This window comes from Rattus norvegicus, chromosome 1, assembly GCF_021556685.1.
Source record: "Rattus norvegicus strain SHRSP/BbbUtx chromosome 1, alternate assembly SHRSP_T2T, whole genome shotgun sequence".
Taxonomy (NCBI): domain Eukaryota; kingdom Metazoa; phylum Chordata; class Mammalia; order Rodentia; family Muridae; genus Rattus; species Rattus norvegicus.
Window position 1 is genome coordinate 24,356,379 of NC_141534.1, and position 13,522 is coordinate 24,369,900.

Consider the following 13,522-nt stretch of genomic DNA (forward strand, 5'->3'; position numbering starts at 1 on the left):
CTCAAATTCTTAGACTCAAACAATCTTCCCACCTTAGACTCTTACACAGCTAGAATTGTAGGTGTAACTTCAGGGTCTTAGTTAGTGTTTTATTGCTATAAGAGACACTGTGACCAAGGCAACTCTGATAAAGGAAAATATTTAATTGGCACTGGGGTTGCAAAATTAAAATAATGCTTCTTTTACCCCTTACTAGATCCAGAACCATGGGGCCTCATGGCATTGGTTACATATTTTCATCTCAGTCAGCAAAGCGTGTCTCATCCGCTTAGCTCCATCCCATATCACACTGCCGATGGCTACTCTGAGCCTGGCAACAATCTCTCTACTTATCTAGTTCCCAAGGCAGGTGGCCACTACGCCAGACATACACATCCCAATTCTGTAGCAGCTTAGTGTCCTGCCACCACATAGTCTCTTGAACTCAATTAAATCGCCACATGAAAGAACACACAACACAATAACCTCTAATCCAATTGACAAGATATAATGCTCACCTAGATAACATACAGTTTGCTCATCTAGATACACAAAATACTCCACACATCCATCCCTTAGGAATATTCATAACAACCTGTAAATGTGCAGAGAGGGATCTTAACATCCACCTCCATGTTCTCTCGGCTGCCCTCCTCCCTCTTCAGTCTCTTCCTCCTCTCTAAAACTTCTCCCACCCATCCTTCCTTCTCGTCCAATGACAGGCCTCATTCTATCTTGTGCCTGCCTTCACTTGCATAATGACATCATCCTACAGGCTGGGTTATAGTTTCCGAGGTTTAGTCCATTATCATCATGGCAGGAAGCATGACAGCATCTAGGCAGACGTGGTGCTGGACAAGGAACTGGGAGTTCTACATCTTGATCTGCAGGCAGCAGAAGGAGACTATGTCTACACAGGGTGGAGCCTGAGCATATATAAGAGCTCAAAGCCTGTCCCCACAATGATACACCTCCTCCAACAAGGCCACACCTCCTAATAATGCCATTCCCTATGGGCCAAGCATTCAAACACATGAGTCTGTGGGGACCATTCCTATTCAACACACCCCACCTAATACCCTTCAAAAACTGAAAATTTAACTGTGGAGGTATGGAAGTTGTGCCTGGAAGCTAGACTCTGGCGTTAGATACTTCAGTTCCTGGCCCTGCTATCTACTGCTGTCAATGATGCTATGCAAATTCCCTGAAAATCTTCCCTGTGGTTTTCCTCCTTGGAAAATGGAACTAGAAATAGATTCTGTCTGTTATGTTTTGGATATGAGGTCTCCCTCCTACCAAAAACCAAAACAGAACAAAATAATCCTGTCAAAGACCTGTTATTCAGCTGCAAGGACACTAATATAACCAATAGGCTAATCTACTGATAAACCCAACTTCCGGGCGTTATTGAGATCAATGGAAAGTTTTGAAGGTAGAGTCTAGCTACAGGAAGTAGGCACCTTTCTGATGTTTTTGTTTCCTTCATACCAGCTGAGTGGCCCCTGTCACATAGTCATACTCATCTGCATCCCTCTGGTCTCAACACAGCCCAATCAACTTTAGAATGAAACCTCTGAACTGCTGGTCAATATACCCTTCCCCCTTTTGAATTTGTTTTTCTCAGCTGTAAGTCCAATGAGTCATCTGCTTATTGTCGGAGGAACTGGAAAGAGAAGATAGTTGTGAGTGCAATTATATGACATGCTATAGGAGCAACGTTAAGGAGAGCCACAGTGACCACGTAGTTGGTATTTTGTAGTATCTTTGCCTACTTGTACATGAATGCAGATGCCCTCAGTGGCTAGAGGCATCTGATCCCTCTGCAGCTCAAGTTACAGGCTGATGCAAGTGCTGGCACTGAACTCAGGTCCTCTGCAAGAGCAACAAGCCACACTCAGACCCACTGAGCCAGCTCTGCAGCCCCAGGCGGTCAGTGTTTTGAGGCTTACTAGATAGTTTCTCCTTCTAGTCCTTCATTTCATTGATGCTCCAACTGGGTTATCAAAGGAGAGCAACTGAGGCAAAGGTGGTGATCTTGAAAAGGGAGCTGTCACTCAGCTTGGGCTGGTATCATACTGGTGCCAGGTCCCTGCCATTCCAAGAGAAGCTGCTTGTGGTGGTTTGAATATGCTTGGCCCAGGGAGTGGCAAGTGAGGTGGCCCTGTTGAAGTAGGCGTGTCACTGTGGGTGTGGGCTTTAAGTCCCCCATCCTAGCTGCCTAGAAACCAGTCTTCTATTTGCCTTCAGAACAAGATATAGAATTCTCAACTCCTTCTACCCCATGCCTGCCTGGATGCTGCCATGCTCCTGCCTTGATGATAATTGACCAAACCTCTAAACCTCTAAGCCAACCCCAATTAAATATTGTCCTTAAAAGACTTGGCCTTGGTCATGGTGTCTGTTCACAGCAGTAAAACCTTAAGTAACTAAGACACTGCTAAACCTCCACGGTTCATTAAAGAGTATATTTGACTTGCAGGTTGAATTTAGCCTTTGAAGACTCTTTCAGACTTTCTTATAACTCTGGGGTATGATAAAGTAGCTTTTTCTTTCACATTCCTCACCAAAAAAGATAAAAGAAAGAAAAGAAATAGCTGGAGTATATGGAGCCAATTTCAGATAAGTTACAGTTTCATTGAGTCCAGGTCCTTTGACTGATAAGCAGTTTTGACTGATAAGCTTTGCTATGTAGTGTAGCCTGGATTGGGGCATCCTCAGGCCCAGAAATCTGTGTATGTGAGTCTATATGAGAAAGTAAGAGAAAGTCTCAGATGGTGACACTTACCACACTTCCAATGCCATGGGACAATTCAGAGCTGTTCCCCAAGTCAATGACTATTTTCGGTGTCATTCAGATTCTTATTGGTGCATATACATATGCCATATGTATATGAAAAGAGCCAAATTTAGTTTACAATGCATGACAGTTATCAATAGCAGCCGCCAAGTGTTACAGTTGAGGTCATGGTTTCACCCAACATCTGCTCGGCAGGCAGCTCTATGTTAAGCACCAGCTGCGGGCTGCTCTCCCTGTTGCTGCTCTCCATGTGGTCCTCCTGGTCACAGGCAGTGGGCACGCAGCATGCAGCAGGGAAGGCGAGGGGGCTTAGCAGGGATGTCAGGATGTGTGTGGCTCCGTACAAGGCTCCATGTCCTTGTCACATTTGCTAACTGAAAAGGTCATTCTCTTCTGATGCTGGTTTTCCTTTCCTCTTTGTGCACATTCTTTGTGTTATACACGGATGTTTTCTGCACTCCTGTAGATTATGTGGAGGACGTATTATAAGGACTGTTCTAAGTCATTCATATAAAGGATTTAGAACACCGCTAACAGTCATATCTCATCATCCATATGAACGTTTTTCCAGAATTTTCTCTTCTTTGCTTTTTAAAAGTTGTACTTAGCAATTTTTTTTCTCTATTTAAAAAACATTTTTTTTTTTTCGGAGCTGGGGACCGAACCCAGGGCCTTGCGCTTCCTAGGCAAGCGCTCTACCACTGAGCTAAATCCCCAACCCCTAAAAAACATTTTTATTTGTCTGTTTTGTGTTTGTTCATGTGCGTGTTTGTACAGGAGCATCACTGCATGGATGTGGAGGTCAGAGGTCAACCTATGGGAGTGGTTATGTCCTAGGGCTTGAACTCAAGTCTTGTGATTTGACAGTAGGTGTCCTTACCTACAGAGGTGTCAGTGCCCATGCCGCCACAGTACCGAGAACAGGGAGTAGGCCTTCGAGGTTTAAGAAAAAACACATATTCAGGTCATTCATGTTACGAGAATGCCAAAGCTTTCACTGAGGTTCATAGAATATATATCCCAAGTCCACCAGGTGGAAAATTCCAGGAAGTACAGTGGAAAAACAGGCTTACACCCTCAGGAACAAAACACAGGAACAAAAAACAGGAACCGACTTAACAGTGTTACCGCCCAAGTGTACAGCCCAGGCCAAACAGAAAGTCACAATGTTCCTTTGTTAGGAACAAAAGGCTTGCTTCAGCAAGGCTCAGCAGGGGTCAAACACTGAGGGAGCCCAGGAGGGTCTGACACAGAGATACCTACAGGTTACCTACAGAGTAACAACATCTTGATGGTCTATAAATCAGGATTGTTCTGTGATAATAAACAAGGCGCATGTGCGCGCATGTGTGTGTGTATGTGTGTGTGTGTCTGTCTGTGTGTGTGTCCACGCAACTTATAAAAAGAAGGTTTGCTTGTTTGTTTTGGGGTGGGGGCTTACAGATCCACAGCAGGAAGTGTGACAGCAGTCAGGCATGATAACTGGATCAGCAAGCTGAGAGATTGAATCAGAAACCACAATGAGTAGCAATGAGTGAATTGGGAATGGTGTGAAGCTTTTAAAACCTCAAAGTTAGATCCTAGTGACATTCTTCTTGCAGCAAGGCTACAGGTCCTAAAGTCTACTCAAACAATACCAACAATTGGAGATCAAGAATTCAAATGCCTGAGACTATGGAGGAACATTCTAATTCAAATGACCACATCTTGTTTTGAGTCCAGGTTTTGCAGTGTAGCTCATAGTCTCAAGTTTACAATATTCCTGCCTGAGTCTTCAGGTTGCTAGGATTACAGGTGTAAACCATCACACCAGGCAACACAAGACTTTGAAAGTCCATTCAATGTTAGGTTTCTCCAGAAGAGAAGAGTCAATAGAACACACATACACACACACAAAGACACACACACACACACACACACACACACACACACTCATACACACAGAGTCTTTCACATGCTAGGTAAGCACTCTACCAATGAGCTACACCCCACACCCTATATTCCTATATTTACTTTTGACTATGGTCTCACTAAATTATCCAGACTGGCCTTGAACTCATTGTGTAGATCAAGCTGAACTTGAACTTGGTGATCCTTCTGCCATAGCCCCCAACTGGCTAAGATTCCAGGCCTTTGCCACCAAGCCCAGGCAGATTTATGGTGAGAAACTGACCTATTCAATCATGAGATTGAAACAGTTTAAAGTCTCCATAGGGCACACTGAAGGCAATTGTGTTCTTCTCAGAATGCTAAACACACATGACCCAAGAAGACATTTTAATTTGGGTTAGAAGGTAGCAAGGCATGAGGCAATTCCTTTTAATAAGAGTGACACTTCTCCTTGTCTGTCTTCCTGATAGTTTGTTTGAGATAGGAATTTTTTTTTTTTATGTATTTCCTATGTACTCTGGAAATCCTCCTGCCCCGGCCTCCCATTATGCCAGGGAACTTCGTGTTCTATTGTGCCCTCACCTGAATGATTTATGCCCACCTACACCAAAGAAGGCAAATATGCTTTACTCAGCTCTTTACAACGATGAAGAGATGGTCCTTGCTTGTCCAAACTGCTTTGTTTGATGGCCGATGTAAATACATACACCTTACTCAGGGCGAACCAGGGATTCAATACCTTTTGTGGGAAGGGATGCCCAGGATCGAAGCTCGTTGGCTAAATACTCGGGGCCTCTCTAGATACCTTATTAGCATGGAGAACTTCAGGTTTTTATGCTATGTGACTGATTGTCATGGTCCTCTCAGTGGGGTGTCATGGTTACATGTTCCAGAGCAGGTAGAGTTTGGCAGAGGGGGCTGGCACCATGCCTACTGTGCTCAATTCTGAGTTTCACAGGGTTTGGGCTCACTCGACCTGACCAGTCCTTCTGTCTGGTAGCACAGTCCACTGCCCCACAATGGAGGAAGATGGTGTCTTCATTAGGGTTACTATTGCTGTGATGAAACACCACGGCCAAAAAGCAAGTTGGGGAGGAAAGGATTTATTGGGCTTACACTTCCACATTGTAGTTTATCACTGAAAGAAGTCAGGATGGGAGCTCAAGCAGGGCAGGAACCTGGAGGCAGGAGCTGGTGCTGAGGCCTTGGAGGGGTGCGGCTTATTGGCTTGCTCCACATGGCTTGCTCAGCCTGCTTTCTTATAAAACCCAGGACCACCAGCCCAGGGATGGCACCACCCACAATGGGCTGGGCTCTTCCTACATCAGTCACTAATTAAGAAAATGCTCTACAGGTTGGCTCACAGCCCAATCTTAGGGAGGCATTTTCTTACTCAAGGTCCCCTACTCTCTGACGACTATAGTTTGTGTTAAGCTGACATATATCTAACCAGCACAGATGGTCTCAGGGTAAGCATGTATAGGATTTCACTCAGCATGGGGAGGGTACAGTTTGAAATATATCTGCGTAGTTTCTAAGTACATCCTTCCCTCCAGCAATTTTCTCTCCTGCAGCCATGGAGAAGCAGAAGCAAAGGCTTGCTGAAAACCACATCCTAACTGGAAGAGTTGAGGGCGCAAGGAACAGCAGTTTGTTTCGTTCTTTGTAGACTTGGGCATAGAAACAGGAGAGGAGAAGCTCACAATCACAAGAACTTGGGAAGGAAGAGCAGGAGGGGAGTTGGCAGGAATTCCTAGACAAGAAATCTGAGCAGAAAGAGCTCTGGCACAGGTTGGTGTCCAGTGGATACACCTTGGACTTACAAGTCCAAGGGCTGCCGAGTGAGGAGGCTTAAACAGCAGCTCACCTTCTGTCACCACTGCACAGGACTCACTATCATTGAGAGTTAACCTCCCATACATCTGCCTTCTACGTGTATGGGCATCTTATGAGAAGAGGGGTGTCATGCAAGAGCCATTGATCACGTGGGGCCCCACAGAACAAAGTGGGGATTCTTATTTGAGTGAGGACCTTGGTGGCCCAACCATCCCTGGTACATACAGAAAATTGCAATTATGGAATTAGCATGAATGGGTTGTTTCAACTGGCTTTTTTGTTCGTTTTTTTGAGGCAAGATCTTACTGTGTAGCCCAAGTTGGGTTCAAACTCACAATCTTCCTACTCTTCAAAACTGAATTGTGTTTATTTGATTGTTTGTCTGGAGGTAGTTTCAGAGACCCTGTAGCCAAGCTGGCATGGAACTCATTGTGGGGCTCAGGCTGACCTTGAGCTTGCGACAGTCTTCCTGCCACAGCCTCTACAAAGGGCTGTGATTTCAGGCATGATCCACCAAGTCAAGTTCAACTAGATCTTTAAAATTACTCTTAGATTTATGTGGTGGTTTGAATGAGACCCTCCCTCCCCTACAAGGCTTATGTATTTGAATGCTTTGTTCTCAATTGGTGAAACTGTTTGGGAAGGATTAGGAGGTGTGCCTATGTTGAAGGAGACATGTCACGAGGGATGGGCTTTGAGGTTTCAACAGTTCATGCCATATCCAGTTAGTGCATTCTCTATCTCTCCACCCTGTGACAGTGGCTCAGATGTCAGTTCTCAGCTACTGTTTCAATGCTGTTTCTGCCTGCTTGACGCTCCTTGCCACAGTGGTCATAAACTCACCCTCTAAACTGTAAGGAAGCCCCCAATTCAATGCTTTCTTCTGTAGGTTGCCTTGGTCATGGCGTCTTTTCACAGCAATAGAAAAGTGACTAAGACACTCTGTGCATTTTATTATTTTATGTGTATTAGTTTTTTGCCAGCACATATGTCTGCACACCACATGTATGCCTGGTGTTTGTAGGGTCAGAAGACAGCATTAGATTTCCTGAACTATCATGTGGATGCCGAGAATCAGACACAGGTCCTTTGAAGATCAGCTAGTGTTCTTAATTTCTGAGCCAACTCTCCAGCTCTGATCCTGCTTCTTAAATGTATAAGAAGGACAGTTGACAGACAAACTGTTGACTTGTATACAAAATCCAACCATTGAGGGTAGATACTGTGTTCACTTCCAAAGGAAGTCTTAAGATTCAACATAGACACCGATTCAATGGCCATTTTCATCCTTTTCAACCAAGCTAGAAGATTCTCTTCTTTTAGATTACTCCGAAGGCTTATAGAGTCATCCTGGACACCCGAGAAAGTGTCGATATGTTCAACTGTGCCTTCTAGGATTGAAATGGTGGTGTTGGCCTGCACAGAGGACAGTTTAACGGTTGCCAAGAACCAGATAGAGGAATAAGAAATTAGCTCATACATTGCTTACTCCTGAACATGTATTGTGTGTGTTAGATTCCATCCAACTTAGACTTTATGGCAAACGTGATCATCCATCCATCTATCCAACGCCCTTTCCAAGACTTGCTTACCGAATGACTACTGTATTGGTTAGTTTTCAAATTGTTAGCATCAACCACCTCACAAAAGAAACGAAAAAGGAGAAGTGTTTGTTTTAGCTTATAACTCGGTGTTCATCAAAGGAGGAAGCCTTGACCTCAAGAGCTTGAGGTGGCTGCTCACATCTGCAGTCAGGAAGCCAAGAGAGCTGAATGGTGGGACTCACTTTCTCTTCCCACCTCAGTTAACCTAGAAAATATTTTTTCCAGTTAACCTAGTTAACTAGAAAAATCCCTCACTGACATCCCCAGATCTTTGTCTCCATGGTGATTCTAGAGTCTGTCAAGTTGACAGTCACTGCGTTAATTACGTTCTTGTTACTGTGTAGATATTTTAGCAGTTAGATCAAAGACAAAAAAAATCCGTCTTCCCATTTATATTTTAGGGGAAAGACACAGAACGAAATAAGTAGATGTGAAATACAGTTGACCGCAGAGAGTAAGGAAGTGGGATGGGCGTGGGGGTGGGGCTGGGCAGATGGAGGGAATACTCACGTCAAGGGGATGGTCAGAGAAGGCTTCTCTGTAGAGGTGGCTGAGAAGGAAAAGGGCAATGGAAGGAGTCACATGGGTAGTTGGGGGACAGAAAGGCAGAGCAAAGGCTCTGAGCTGATTTATAAGAGCTGATTTAGGGCAGCCAATGACTCAAGACAAACCTGAATCTACTCTTCATTTTTTTTTTTTTTTAAATATGGAACGCTTCACGAATTTGCGTGTCATCCTTGCGCAGGGGCCATGCTAATCTTCTCTGTATCGTTCCAATTTTAGTATATGTGCTGCCGAAGCGAGCACTCTACTCTTCATTTAAGATTACGTACCAAACTTGCTTTTGCCAGCACTTAGGAGGCTGGATTAGGACTATTGTGATGTCCAGGCCAGCCTGGGCTACATAGCAAGGGTTTGGTATGAGGAATAAACAAAAGTAAAAACAGTGAGTCTCCACCTGGGGCCATAGTCCTGGTACCATCAGGAAACCGTCTGAATGCTTCTTTTGCAAAGAGTTAAAACTATCACCATAGTCTGTCCCTCCAGCAAAGCACAGAAAACCAAAAAGAAAAACTGTCACCCTGACTCTAAGCCCCCTTCATCTTATAAGGCCACCCCCTGACTTCCCCTGTCCCCTTTTTGCCAACTAATCCTTATCTTTTAGTTAAATTAGCAGTCACCCAGTCCAGTATGTTTGAAACTTGGGTAAGTCCCATAGTGGGCTCCGCAGGAGTTCTGTTTTCCCCTACAACCTTTTTTCCCAGAAGCCTTCACAGTGTATGTCTGCGTGTCCTGGATAGATCCAAACCACAGGGCAGGACAAACCTTCCCATCCCTGTCTCTCTTCATCTCCATTTCCTCATCAGTAAGAGGAGGGCATCTTCTTAGAAAGCCCTTGGTGGGGATAAAGGAGTTAGATCGGAAATGCTGTCATTACTGCCAAGGTTAACTTCGTTTACTTTGAGAATCATCTGGTAGCCAAGGACGACCTCGACCTTCTGATCCTTCTCCTGCTTCCTGAGTGCTGGAATTACAGGCACGCACTAACTCTGCTGCTTTTCTGAGGTGCTAGGGACTGAACGCAGGGTCTTATACATGCCGAAAAAGCTTTCTACCAGATAAGCTGCAAGCCGATCTCTTATGGTTTCTGAGCCACTCAAGCCTCGAGTTGAAGGTATTCATCTAACGCAGCTTGTCTTGGGATTTTTTTTTCCTGGAAAACCCCGGAAGGGAGGATACTATAGACCAAGGAATGATTTCATACAAGTCCATTTTGGCAAACCGATGAAATTATTGGGGTTACTTACAGGACCATGGGTAGCTCGGGGCAGGTTCATCACTGCAGAATCCCACCCACAGCACAGACTTAGGAAAAGTGGCTCCACTCCCTTAAACAACCCGTAGGCAAGCACACCACCAAAGAGTTTCAGGCAGCCAATCACTTACCACATGTAAAACAAGGGGGGCGGGGACAGAAGGGTCTTCTTGGATTTCTGTGAACCTTTCCCCTCCCTCTGTGACAGGGAATTCAGTGAGCCTGGTCTCCCGAGAGCTTCCTGCCAGTGAAAACTGCCCCAATCAAGACGGAATCAGAAGAAACAGCCACACCGTTGAGCTGCACACCAGATGGGAGGCATTATTTCAAACAGATTGCAGGTAGGCACGCTGCACAGGGTAAGAAAAGTTGGTACCCCGTAGCTGTGCAGCGTGTTGTTCCAGAACAATCACTAGAGTTATTGTAGTGCACAGGCTGTGGGCCGTGTGCCAGGTTTCTACAAGGCTAAGTCCAGAACCAACAGACCTCAAGCTGTGCCAAAGGCCCGGGACAAGCACGGTGGTGTCAGAGCTTCTGGTCCCTAGGGCCTGCAGTGGGGCCTGGAATGGGCTGAGCATCCTGCTGCTGTCCCAAGCTGGTGCTGGCTGCCCTGCCCTTTCCTGGCTGGGTGCAGACATGCTGGCCTCTGTGCTCTCAGGGCAGGCGCCAGGGCGGAGCATGAAGGGACCTCTTGGATGCCTCCTCCCTCAGAAACAAATTCCAGTGCCTGAATGCAGATGGCGTTCATCTTAATGAAGGACAGCACCTAGTCAGCCTCAGGAAAAAGATCTTGTTTTTTCATATCAGAAGGTAAGGGAGGACAGGCCTGTTACTTAGATGGGGAAATGGCCCAACAGGTGAGAACTCTGGGAGCAACAAGATTTGTCTACAATGCCTGTGGTGCTTCCCTTTCTAGCTAGTGGCCGATGCTCCGGTTCCTACCATCAGGAGGGTTGTCTATGGTAATAGCCCTGAAAAGGAGACTCTGGGCTATCTCCCCCACCCCCTGAAACTGCGAATTTATTGACTGCCCTTAAAGGCTACATGGCAAAACATTTTTTAAAGTTAGAATTTGATAGGAAAACAGTTATCAGCAGGCTGTTTAAAAGGTGCCTTTCCAGCATTCCAGCAGAGATTAGGTTTCCCAAAAGCTGACTACGATCTTTAGCATATTTGAGCAAAGATTTGTTGACTAGTCAAAGCTCATCGTGAAGGGGCTAGAGATGCTGGTGAAATGGAGCTTGTCCTCAGAGTGTCCCTGAAGTGATTCCAAGCCAGGCTGGGGGAGAGCAGCAAACAAATGCTCTCAACGAATAAATGTTGGCCAGCTACCATGGCTCACGCATGTCATCCCAAGGCTGGACGGGGCTACATAGTGAGGCCAATCTCAAACAACAATAACAAAATCAAATTATAAATCTACCGAAGGGGAAAACAGAGACAGCGAGAGCTGAAAGGAATCCAGGCTGAACATGGAGAGCTTGGGCTGGGGCTGAGCCTCCATCAATGAGTGAGTAAACGTTGATGAGCTAAACTGAAGGAGGGGTTGGGGAGTTCTGGGTCCAGGCAAACATGGGTACCTGTTGATTGACATGTGGAAGAGTATGTGTCTGTGAGCAAAGAGAAAAGGAACTGGTTAGGGCCTGTGGGTGTGTCTCAACTGGTAGAGATCCAGTGGTTGCCTGGTATGCACAAGTCTCTGGGGTCCGAGCCCTAGTGTATACCACTAACTTTTCCAAGTTCCTTCCTTTCTCTTCTCTCTCTCAGACCCCTTCTCCCCACCATCTTCCTTGGAACCAAGGATCAAACCCTGAACCTCACAGAAGCTACGTTGGGCTTTGTGCCCAGTTCTCTTCTTGACAATTAATAATTTATTGCTTATTCTTCTCCACACTTCAACCTTTTATTGTTCAAGTACCGGGCTGGGCTATTTGAATGCAGCATTGCCCAGTTTATGTATTTTTTTGGGTTAATAGTGATTGCCCCCACACCCCAACATGGGTGAGAGACTACAAAGCTCTTCTTAGCTGCGGGAAGCCCCATCTTTGACACTCTTCCTCCTAGGTTTCAAGGGGATGTGGAAGGGGGTCTTTATCTTGCAGGTACAAGCAGAGCCAGTACTGGGAAACTTTGTCTTAAATTTATTCCAAGATTCTCTTTTTCACTGAGTTTGGTGCTGAGTAAATTAAACCTACATTTCAGTTGACACGGCCTTATTGGATGCTCAACATGACGAGCCCTAGCCTCTCGTTCTTGGGGTTCTAGTAGAGAGGAATGTAGATTGAGTTCCTGCCCTCAAAGAATGGAAGATTATGACTGGGAATTAAGAGTGAGGTGGGCTCATGTACGTAGCAGGGAGTTACAGCAAGAGGTGCCAAGAGCCGTGACAAGCATTATTCTCGACAGCAAATAATAGGATTGTAATCCTCGCCTGGGTGTTAGATAAGGCCTCTCCACAGGAAGTGATATTTAAGCTGAAAGTGGAGAAGTCATATATGTGAGCCAAATCGACAGAAGGAAGAAGGGGAATGTTCCAGGCAGAGGGATAGCATGAGGTAAGGAGCTCCCAAGTGTCTGGTTGAAGGGATTCAACACCGTTGGAGAACACGATGGGGGAGGAGCAAGGCAAAGGGTAAGGGCGAGAATAGGAAGGTGGAGGTTGACCTAAGGAAGGCCTTGGCCGACAGTGAAGCAGCTCTGCAGGTGGTTATGACCGTGGAAGATTCTAAAATCCTTCTTGTACTTTTGAGAACAGCCCCTAGCTGAGAGGTAATAAGAATTTCTTAGAATTGCATTGGCTAGGGTCAGCAAGATGGCTCAGTGGGTAAAAACATACGCTGCTAAGCCTGAGGACGTGAGTTTGATCACGTGGTGGAAGGAGAGAGTTGACACTCACAAGTTGTCCTCTGGTTCCACATAGTCACCTTGGCATGTGCTCATATGTAAGAACGTGCCCATACATAGGCACTTCTCTCCCTCCCCCAAGCCCCCCCCCACATTTTGGCTATAAACTGACAGTTTACTTTGTACTTGGATATCAAAATCAGACCAGGCCACAGGGCATAAGTGTCTGTGAATAAGTTCAAGAAATATCAGATATGGGAAGGAAGGAGGGAAAAGAGACATTAGTAAAAGGTGAGCTAGTAAGGTGGGTAACAACAGTTAGGGGGAAATGTTTAGCACAGCAGTTCTCAACCGTCCTAGTGCCACGACCCTTTAATACAGTTCCTCATGTTGGAGTGACCTCCCAACCATAAAATTACTTTCTTTTTGCTCCTTCATAACTGTAATTTTGATACAATTATGAACCATTATGTAAATATCTGATACACGACAAGCAGGCTGAGAACTGCTGGTCTAGCAGGTCTCAGAGTTACCACACACAGGGTCTAGAAACTGGAGCTTCCGATTCCTGTCAGGGTCAGGCTGAAAGCCACATAGAGGTGGGACGTTCAGTTTCTGGAGCTTCTGGTGTGTCAAATGAGAATATGCATAACACGGCCATCAGGCATAGAGAAAATGAGGGTGAGAGAAATGTGAATAGGCAGGTGTTTGGAAGACTGGTCATGCACGAAAATAGCTAGGGACAAGGGTCAGGCA

At 45.5% G+C, this 13,522-nt stretch overlaps 2 long non-coding RNA genes and 1 other non-coding gene across 5 annotated transcripts in view; 1 reads left to right on the forward strand and 2 right to left on the reverse strand.

Moving 5' to 3' along the window:
- LOC148006882 (uncharacterized) overlaps window positions 1-13,522 on the reverse strand; it is a 29,017-nt gene that overhangs the window by 7,874 nt on the left and 7,621 nt on the right. The gene's annotated exons all lie outside the window — the stretch shown is intronic.
- Window positions 8,807-8,913, reverse strand: LOC120100131 (U6 spliceosomal RNA). Its single transcript, XR_015656125.1, has one exon. It is a non-coding gene; the product is annotated as a U6 spliceosomal RNA (small nuclear RNA).
- Window positions 10,118-13,522, forward strand: part of LOC120098893 (uncharacterized) — a 31,880-nt gene continuing 28,475 nt past the window's right edge. The window contains exons 1-2 of one of the 3 annotated variants that reach the window (XR_015644842.1): window positions 10,656-10,732; window positions 11,351-11,432. This is a non-coding gene — a long non-coding RNA (uncharacterized LOC120098893). Of the gene's footprint in view, window positions 10,264-10,655; window positions 10,733-11,350; window positions 11,433-13,522 lie in introns of those variants that run through there. The other 2 variants (XR_015644846.1, XR_015644847.1) reach the window with 2 other exon arrangements.